The 10,107-nt window shown below is 36.8% G+C and overlaps 1 long non-coding RNA gene across 1 annotated transcript; it reads left to right on the top strand.

Annotated features, from left to right (window-relative positions):
* Nucleotides 1-1,289: 1,289 nt before the first annotated feature.
* Nucleotides 1,290-6,589, top strand: LOC309643757. Its single transcript, XR_014254057.1, has 2 exons — nt 1,290-1,362; nt 1,666-6,589. It is a non-coding gene; the product is annotated as an uncharacterized lncRNA (long non-coding RNA).
* The last annotated feature ends 3,518 nt before the right edge of the window (nt 6,590-10,107 follow it).

The following is a 10,107-nucleotide window of genomic DNA, read 5'->3' as shown; positions in this document are numbered from 1 at the left end:
GCAGTGGCTTCTCTCGTTGTGGGGCACGGGCTCTAGGCGCACGGGCTTCAGTAGTTGTGGCTTGCGGGCTCTAGAGAGCAGCCTCAGTAGTTGTGGCGCATGGGCTTAGTTGCTCTGCAGCATGTGGGATCTTCCCGGACCAGGGCTTAAACCTGTGTCCCCTGCATTGGCAGGCAGATTCTTAACCACTGTGCCACCAGGGAAGTCCCCAACTCTCTATTCTTGTTAAAACAATTTTATGTCCACTTTTTGAGCATTTAGCTGAAAAATTTATTTATAGTCTTACAATTTTAAATTAAGCAAAATGTATTGAGCTAATACACTCACCTCTATGCTATATTCTGAAGATACTAACATAAGTACAGACTTATGACTGTATCTTTCCTTGAAGGAAATTATAGCTCAGTGTGACAGTCAGATAGGCTAAAAAATATCAAACACAAACATCATGCATGCACACAAAAAATGTGATGAAGAACTTTGTTAAAATAAAATATGCATTATAACTTTTTATATATGTGTGTATGTATTTCTAGAAATATTTAGGGAAAGAAATTAGTTTTTTCAGCCTGGATAATTAACTTTCACTAAACTCCATAAAAGAGTTTCTTTTAAGCTGAGACTTGAAGTTCAATGAGGATATCAATGGCAAACTTAATATGATTATATGGAAATAAGAAAACACTTATTTTAACTGGGTGATTGGAGTAAAGTTTCAATTTCAATCAATGTGGTGGTCATAATTGTTGGGGTCAAAAGTTTGTAAAAATGTATTGGATGGGGAAGAACTATATGCCACCCTAATGTACCATTGCAGAGTCGCAGGTATGGAAGGACCTTGTATCTCTGTGGTTGTCATCCCTACGTGCAGTGTTGTGGGTCTGAATAGAACCATGAAAAAAGCACAGAGAGGAAGCGTCAGAGTATATCAACATTTATTTAGTCTATTTAAAAGGAATTGGTGGCCTATTAACATAGAGCTAAGGAAGCCACCAGGCATATGTGGCTATTGTTCACTTAAAATATGGTCCTTTTGAATTGCTATGGCTATAAGTATAAAATACACACTGGATTTTAAGAAACTTTTCTCCTCCCCTCTGCTCCAAATGAATCTGGCCCCTTCCAGCAGTGAAGATGCTGATTTTCACAGCTTAAATCTCCAGAACCAGGGTGGGAGGGATGGTGTCAACTCCAGGCAAGAACACAGTTTCCCAGTCTCTTACACAAAGTTCAGTAGTTGGTTATGGTTAATTTTCAGAACATTGAAATGATTATTTTTGATAGTGTTGTACAGTTTTAGTTTGGAGGGGAGAGGATTTGCAAACATCCTTATATATTCATGCTGAAAGTAGCCTCTCAAAGGCATTAACTTTTAATTTTTATTTATTTATTTATTTATGGCTGTGTTGGGTCTTCGTTTCTGTGCGAGGGCTTTCTCCAGTTGTGGCAAGCGGGGGCCACTCTTCATCGCGGTGCGCAGGCCTCCCATTATCGCGGCCTCTCCTGTTGCGGAGCACAGGCTCCAGACGCGCAGGCTCAGTAATTGTGGCTCACGGGCCCAGCCGCTCCGCGGCATGTGGGATCTTCCCAGACCAGGGATCGAACCCGCGTCCCCTGCATTGGCAGGCAGACTCTCAACCACTGCGCCACCAGGGAAGCCCAAAGGCATTAACTTTTGTTTAGGTAAATAAATCCAGCTCAGGTATCCAAATTTCAGCAGTGGTTTTCTTTTATGAAAAAAATAAAAATAAAAGTGACAAACAAATAAATAAATAGGATTCCTGGGGAATGATTTAGAACCAAAACTGCAGGGTGAAAATAGAGGGTCATTATTTCAATTCAAATTTTAAAGTCCTTACTATATATATGTACCTTTATTCCCTGATGTGGGAGAAGTATAATGTTTTCCTCCGGCTACTAAAAGTGCTTGAATGATTTTAAAAGCTTTCAATTTTCCAGTGCATAATAGACCATAATATCACAACATTTGTGTGTGCTTTGAAGCTACAGTGTCCTGACACTTTTTAAATGGGCTTTCTTACTACTATTGTTAACTCTTGGAGTTAATATTTCCTCATCAACTGGGAAAATTTTAAAGAAATTTGCATGAAAGGGGGAAATGTGCCTCAGATCATCCATGCATGGCAATACTGGCTTCATATAATTCCCTTTCCAACTGATATTTTTTAAATGCCTTATTTTTTACACATCCCTGGGGGCTGCAGTGTTCTGTAAAATATGCATATTTGGTTGATGAAATCAGGTGTTATCCCAGGAACCATAATGTTCCTGGCACTGTGACAAATAATCTAGGAGATTAATGACTAGAATCCAATCATCTTTTCTTCTTGTTCCCTCCCTGAGCTCTGAAAAGTCTTCAGTGTGTCCTCTACATGATATGTTACATGTCCCATATTTTATCAAGCCATTCTTCTGTCCATTATCCTGTCAGACCACAGTGGCAATTTTAAGTTCTTACCTTCACCTACTCTTCTGCAGTGTCAGACTATACTGTACCATTGGTTAGATATGGTCTCTATTGAAATGAGGTTAGAGATCTGCCATGGAAATCTAAAGATAATTTAAACTTGCTGATTAGGACCAAACTCATCAAAATGCTTCCACATTTTGGCCTAATCTCCCTTTGCCCCTAAATTTCAATTGCAAACTCCACCTTCTTCTCCTAGTTTTGTGCAGTATGTTCTCTTGCTATACTCAACTGCAAGCCCTTTCCAAAACATGTCAAATATTCACAAACCATATGCACTGCCCATACAGTTTCTTTACAATTCTTTAAATGCATTTATTAATTCAAACACATTCTCGTCCTCATACATATGAAACAACTACTAAGAGAATATCTGGAAAGGGAGTCAGAATTTTCAGGGAATATAGAGAGATTTTGAAGGGAAAATGTCATTTAAAGTGGGCTTAGCACGATGGATGAGAGGAAGTAATATTTTATTAATTCACTCTTTTTTATAATTAAAAAAAAATTTTAAACAAAAATTATATCCAATAGTCATAGGAAACCAGCCTACCATTAGCTGGACATTATGCTCAACACTTTATTTTTATTTATTTATTTCACATCTTTATTGGAGTATAACTGCTTTACAATGGTGTGTTAGTTTCTGCTTTATAACAAAGTGAATCAGCTATACGTATACATACATCCCATATCTCCTCCCTCTTGCATCTCCCTCCCACCCTCCCTATCCCACCCCTCTAGGTAGTCATAAAGCACTGAGCTGATCTCCCTGTGCTATGCGGCTGCTTCCCACTATCTATCTATTTTACATTTGGTAGTGTGTATATGTCCATGCCACTGTCTCACTTCGTCCCAGCTTACCCTTCCCCCTCCTCCCCATGTCATCAAATCCATTCTCTACATCTGCGTCTTTATTCCTGTCCTGCCCCTAGGTTCATCAGAACCATTTTTTATTTTTTTTGATTCCATATATATGTGTTAGCATACGGTATTTGTTTTTCTCTTTCTGACTTACTTCACTCTGTATGACAGTCTCTAGGTCCATCCACCTCACTACAAATAACTCAATTTCATTTCTTTTTATGGCTAAGTAATATTCCATTGTATATATGTGACACATCTTCTTTATCCATTCATCTGTCTATGGACACTTAGGTTGCTTCCATGTCCTGGCTATTGTAAATAGAGCTGCAGTGAACATTGTGGTACATGATTCTTTTTGAATTATGGTTTTCTCAGGGTATGTGCCCAGTAGTGGGATTGCTGGGTCACATGGTAGTTCTATTTTTAGTTTTTTAAGGAACCTCCATACTGTTCTCCATAGTGGCTGTATCAATCGACGACATTCCCACCAACAGTGCAAGAGGGTTCCCTTTTCTCCACACCCTCTGCAGCATTTATTGTTTGTAGATTTTTTATGATGGCCATTCTGACCAGTGTGAGGTGATACCTCATAGTTTTGATTTGCATTTCTCTAATGATTAGTGATGTTATGCTCAACACTTTAAATGTTACCTCTGATTCTCACAACTTAGTACATATCTTTGTTCTTTTTTAAATATGAAAAAATATTTTCAGGACTTCCCTGGTGGTACAGTGGTTAAGAATTCTCCTGCCAATGCAGGGGACACGGGTTTGAGCCCTGGTCCAGGAAGATCTCACATGCCGTGGAGCAACTAAGCCCATGTGCCACAACTGCTGAGCCTGCACTCTAGAGCCCGCGAGCCACAACTACTAAGCCTGCGTGTCACAGCTACTGAAGCCTGTGAGCCTAGAGCCCGTGCTCCGCAACAAGAGAAGCCACCACAATGAGAAGCCCGTGCACCGCAATGAAGAGTAGCCCCCGCTCGCCGCCACTAGAGCAAGCCTGCACGCAGCAGAGAAGACCCAACGCAGCCAAAAATAAATAAATTAATTTTTTAAATAAAAGAAAAATTATTTTCAGGTTTATTAAGAGATTATCCAGTACGTATATGTTTGAGGATTCACACTATTTATACATTAATGGTTTGGTAAAAGCAATGTGAAAAATGAAAACTGTCTTTCAATTCCATAAAATAAATTGTGCTATTTTTAATTAAAGTGACAACTGTGAAAATAGGAGGGTCATAACCCATATGTATGGGGTAACAGGTCCTCACCATCTACAGGCCATGATGGATTGGTGGATTACACCAACTCCTCTTCCACTTGAACTGCTGCACAGGCACCAGAGGCCCTCCCTGCAGCTTCTGTACGTTCTGACAGTGAGGCGAAAACCAGAACCATAGTCCCTGACGGCAACCCCAATGGCGTCTTTGTTTGAGTCGATTTTATTGTTCCTTTGGAACAGGAAGATTGTCATTTGATTACTGGCTTGTCTAAACTTGTGCAAAAATTGTTCCTCTAGTTACTATGAAGAAAGAGGGGGATAATGGAGTCAGGTATTACTACGATCTCAGACTTCAAAAAGAGTTGGAGTTAGGCTGATGCCAAATGAGCATAACATCTGGGAATTGAGAATTGAGTTTATAAAAGAATGTAATTTTTACATTTGGATTGAGGAGCATATTCAATTCCCTGATGACAAAGTTTTACCTATACAATGAGTGGGGTGAATACGTAATTCAAGGCATATACAATGACAAACATCCAGAACGTCTGTGTGTGTGTGAGCTGAGTATTTGAAATAAGTTTTCAAAGTTACTATCCAAAATAATATAGCTCATGAGTGACTGATACAAAGATAATGGCCTAAACTATGGAGGTGAGATTTGAAATGTAAACAAACAAGCAAACAAAAGTATATTTCCTTTAACATTTTGGGAACAGAATTTAAAATGATTTGGGCGGGTGTGGGGATTAAAGGGGGAGAAGATAGGTTATATGCATGTTTATATTGTGCAAAGCTTCACGACTCAGTGATATACAAATCCTTTGAGGTAGAGCAGATTTTTTTTTTTGGAGTAGGGAAATAGGAGGTATGGGAGATTGTTACAATTTGCTTTTGGACATAACTGTATGTGTGTAACTTATATATAAATATTCAAATAGAAATATCCAGTGGGTTGCATAATATGCAAGTATGTAGACAAAAGGAGAGAACTATAGTAAAACTTTAAAGGGAGCAGATCTATAATACTCACTCTAAATTTAAAAGCAGACAGTATAAAAAAGAACAACATGAGATGTACAAGCTAGGGGCAAAAGATCTTGAAAATCTCAGAATGAAGAGGAATTCAGAATTAAACAATACAGAAACAGGACCACTATCCCCAGCTGGCAGGTTGTTTACTCCACCAGAGACCCTAGCTGTGAGTGAGTATGCTTTGGAATCCTGCAAAGTTCCACTCTCAAGAAGTGAGCTCGGTGGACAGGTTGCACAAAGGTGAAGCCTTTTTGTCATTCAAACAAAAATAGAGTTTTTCAAACTTTTAAAATAGTTCCATTCACAAATTATTCTCTTAACTTGGCTATACTGAAGATGTTACCAGTTCCTTAGTGAAGAAAAATTGTACTTTTTTTTTAAATTTTATTTAAGCCCATTACATATCAATTGAGTTTACCATGAGTAATGTTTAAGACAACCAAATAATAAAATTTTTCAAAAATTTTTTTTCTGTAAAGTGTCTCAGTCCTTAAAAACTATTTTGGTACATTCAGAAGGACTCTTCTGTGGCTACTCCACCACTCAAAAGAGCTACTTCATGATTCAGTCATGTTTAAGTGAATAGGTTTTTTTTTTTCTTGAGATTTATTTCTATACGATTGATAATAAATATCCCCTGTCAAAAGAAACTTAGTACGAGGGTCTTTAAATGTTTTTTTAAATACAAAATTATAAATATTTCACTTTTATAACAGCAAAAATTAAAAAAAGAATCCACTTGCTACCAAAGTAAAGGCTTGAGCCACAAACATTATGTAACATCAGGTTGGAATACATTCTCAAGTTTTAGTAGCTTTAAAATCTTATTATTCTGATTCACCAGACTGAATGGCAGATGTGCCTTTTTTTTCATCATCCATATCATGCGTGCATTTATAATTGCTTCTGCTAAAGTTTCAGAGAATGAAAGAAAGAAAGAAAGAGAGGAAGGAAGGAAGAAAGAAAGAAAGGAGGGAGGGAGGGAGAAAATATACAACTAAAGTCACTCTGACATTTTATTGGCTTCAAATAAGGAACAGCTATATAACTGCATGTTCTCAGAAATGGACAGATATTCATTAACATATCCTAGAACTACTTTTAACCTCACGAGCCTTGTTTGAAATTAGGTGCAGAAAAAAGTCATCATTTGGGGTGGTATATTAGTATGCTACAGCTGCCATAACAAAGTACCACAGACTGAGAGGCTTAAACAACAAAATTTTATTTTCTCACAGTTGTGGCGCCTAGAAGTGCGAGATCAGGTGTTGGAACAGTTGTTTCCTTCTGAGGGCTGTGAAGGAAGGGTCTGTTCTAGGTCTCTCTCCTGGGCTTATAGTCGGCTATCTTCTCCCTGTGTAGCCACATTGTCTTCCTTTTGTATCTGTGCCCAAATTTCCTCTTCTTATAAGGACACCAATATTATTGGATTAGAGCCCACTAATATGATCTCATTTTAATTTAATTACATCTGCAAAGACTCTATCTTCAAATATTGTAGCATTCTGAGGTTATGGTTCCCAAGCAAGTCCAAAACCTAGCAGGAAAAATTCTATTGTATTTTAAAGCTCTAGAAAATACACTTTGACTGAATGCTCTGTCCACTGTGCTCCCCAGGATAATAGCCCTGCCTTCCAGGAAGACCAGTGTAGCCGGCCTAGTCCCTTAGCTCAGGGCACCTTGATCCCTTGGCCCTGGGCCTTACCTTCTAGAACCATGAAGGTAGGTCCCTCCTCTGGAACCAAGAAGGAGACAGGCCCATCCATGAGGTTTTTGCCCTCTGGGTCTTCTTGAGTTAAAATGTTGAACGTCTACCCAAGAAGAAAACTGTGTATCTTAGCAATTTTTTTCCTTTTTTTAACAACCTAGAGACCCAAACACAAAAGTCTTAGCATCACCAACTACTAACCAATGCCATTGGTTAAGTTGCTTAACCTCTCTGAGTTTTAGGGTCCTTATCTTAAAGTATGGACAATAATGCCTCTAAGAGAATTTTTTTTTTGTAGAATAAAGAATAAATAAAAATAAAAATAATAAATAAAAATAGTAAAATCTGTATACCATGAACTTCCTAGGAAGTCAATATTATTGTTAAAGCAAATTATTTACTGAGAAGTAAGTTAAACGAGATGAATCTTGAACTTCCATTCTCCTTCAAATGCTATGAAAAATTTTGCCATGTAAAATCCATGACAGAAACTCCCAGACTCCTCTTTAATAAGCCTTCTGATATTTTTATTGCTGGCATAACAACACTGTTAAGATAAGTACCAGTGGCAGAGGAGAACAACAACAAAAATGCATGCCTAGATTTTGAAAGTTTGTTTAAATTCCAGTTCTTCTTTTTATACTTGACCTTCCTCCTAGATCACTTGGATTAACTGGAAAAAGAGAAGACTGTTGTCCAATGGCTTTTTAGGAGTCTAGAAAGAGAACACATTTTCCCCTGTGTGCTCAAAGATATTTCAATTTCAGGCAGTACAGTGTTCATTAATACAGCAGAATATAAGAGAAACAACATAGGCTATGGTTTCAGAAAGAGAGAAGTTAGAAGTTCAACTCTTTCCTGTATTAGCTGTGTGATATAGGCACATCTCTTTTCCTGAGTCTTAATTATACCATCTATGAAATGGTGATAACATTAATATCTCATGTACCATCCACCTCAGATTAAGACATAATGACAAAACAGATGAAATTGTGTAAGCTGGGAATCATAATAAAGTTATTTGTTTGGACACCACCCAATTAAAAAAAGCCAGAATCCTAAAAAGTAAAAACTATACAGACGAAAGAGGTGAAATTTTAAATATACCCATCTATGTAAACCATGAGGAGATCCCGTGAGGTATACTGACCTGCATTTTTTTTTCAATTATCCATGCTGTAATCACTCTTTTTAGATAATTTTTAAAACACAGAAGTTCAAGTTGATTGACTTCCATATCTTAAACTGTAAATTTTTTGACATCTTTTTCTCATTTTTTTCATTAAATACATTTTTGTTTAGCTATAGAGTGCTCTGTGAGACTTGATGTAAAAAGCTTTGTTCCTGGGGGGAGAAGAAGGAAAAAACTAAAAATCCTCTGTAGGTTCTGCCTGGGAAACAATCACAGACCTACACGGAATGACTCTCCTTCAGCACAGGCCCACATTTGTCCACCTAGTCACTGAAATTAACCTGATGCCCACTTCTGGAGCCAGGCTCACTCAGCCATGGGTAGGTATTTACCTAGCATGTTAGATCTGTTTCACGTTTATTTGATGAGGAAAGATGATTTTCTGCACGGACTCCCTACATGTTCCTTCATCATTTTTGTCATTTAACAGTACGATATTTTCAAGTTCAGTAAAGCAGAGTGAATGCATTATATTACAATATAGTTATTTTCAGCAACTACACTACTCTTTCAAGATGGAAACTTTTTTTCATGTATATATTACAGTACTTGGACTAGAGAGATGAGAGTTTATTTAAAAATTATGTTGAAAAAAAATTATGTTGAAGACAGATTTTTTTCTGAATCAAATAAAGAGAAATTTTGCCAAATAATGCATACAATAATATGAGATGACCCTAAAGGAACATTTGAGAAGATTTAAAAGGGCAAATTGAGGGGAGAAATCCTCCTTCAGTAAAGTCATGTTAAGCAATAGTGGAAAAAAGAAAATCCCTTGGGTGAAAGTTTCTCATGATTAAATATGTAGGTTAAATTACAAGAGAAACCATAATTCTTTTTGTCTGAGACTCGAGATCAAGGCCACCATCAAGACATAATAGATCATTTGAACAGACATCAGAAAACCGAGGTTCAATAAATATTAATAATTTATATTTCAATGTTTATCATGAAACTTCTACCTATAATAATTGCATCACCTTAAGTACTTCCTACTCAGGGTCCACTAATTATCTTTGAATTGGAGGAAGTCATTAGACCCTTGGGGTAATAACAAGTCTTATGATGCCATATAATATTTTAAAATAAAATAAAACATGTAAGTTAGATTAATGTGTTAGGAGAACAGATAAGAATTGTTTTTACATGTGATATCAAATTATTTTTGTTACTGTAAACATGTGACAACATTAATTATATTCTTAAACTTATTATTTTGAAATAAAAATTTGAAGGAAGCTGCAAAAAATAAACATGTAGATCCCATGCACTATTCAGTAAACCTCCTCCAGTGGTAGCATATTATATAACTATTGCACAATATTAAAACTGGTAAATTGACATGGGTACAATTCACAGAACTTATTCAGATCTCACCATTTTCAAAAGCACTCAATTATGCGATTATATAATTCTAAACAATTCTATCAAATGCATAGCTTCATGTAATCACAAGTGCAATTGAGACACAGAACTGTTCCATCAATACAGGACTCTCTTGCTGTCTATCTATAAGTATATGTCTCTATCCCTATCTATTTATCTATCTATCATCTATCCATCTTTTTATCTATTGCTACTTATCTATA

The sequence above is a fragment of the Balaenoptera physalus genome (assembly GCF_965194825.1).
Source record: "Balaenoptera physalus genome assembly, chromosome: 15".
In the NCBI taxonomy this organism is placed as follows: Eukaryota; Metazoa; Chordata; class Mammalia; order Artiodactyla; family Balaenopteridae; genus Balaenoptera; species Balaenoptera physalus.
Note: the sequence above shows the minus strand (reverse complement) of the source record. Positions and strands in the feature narration are given on the sequence as shown.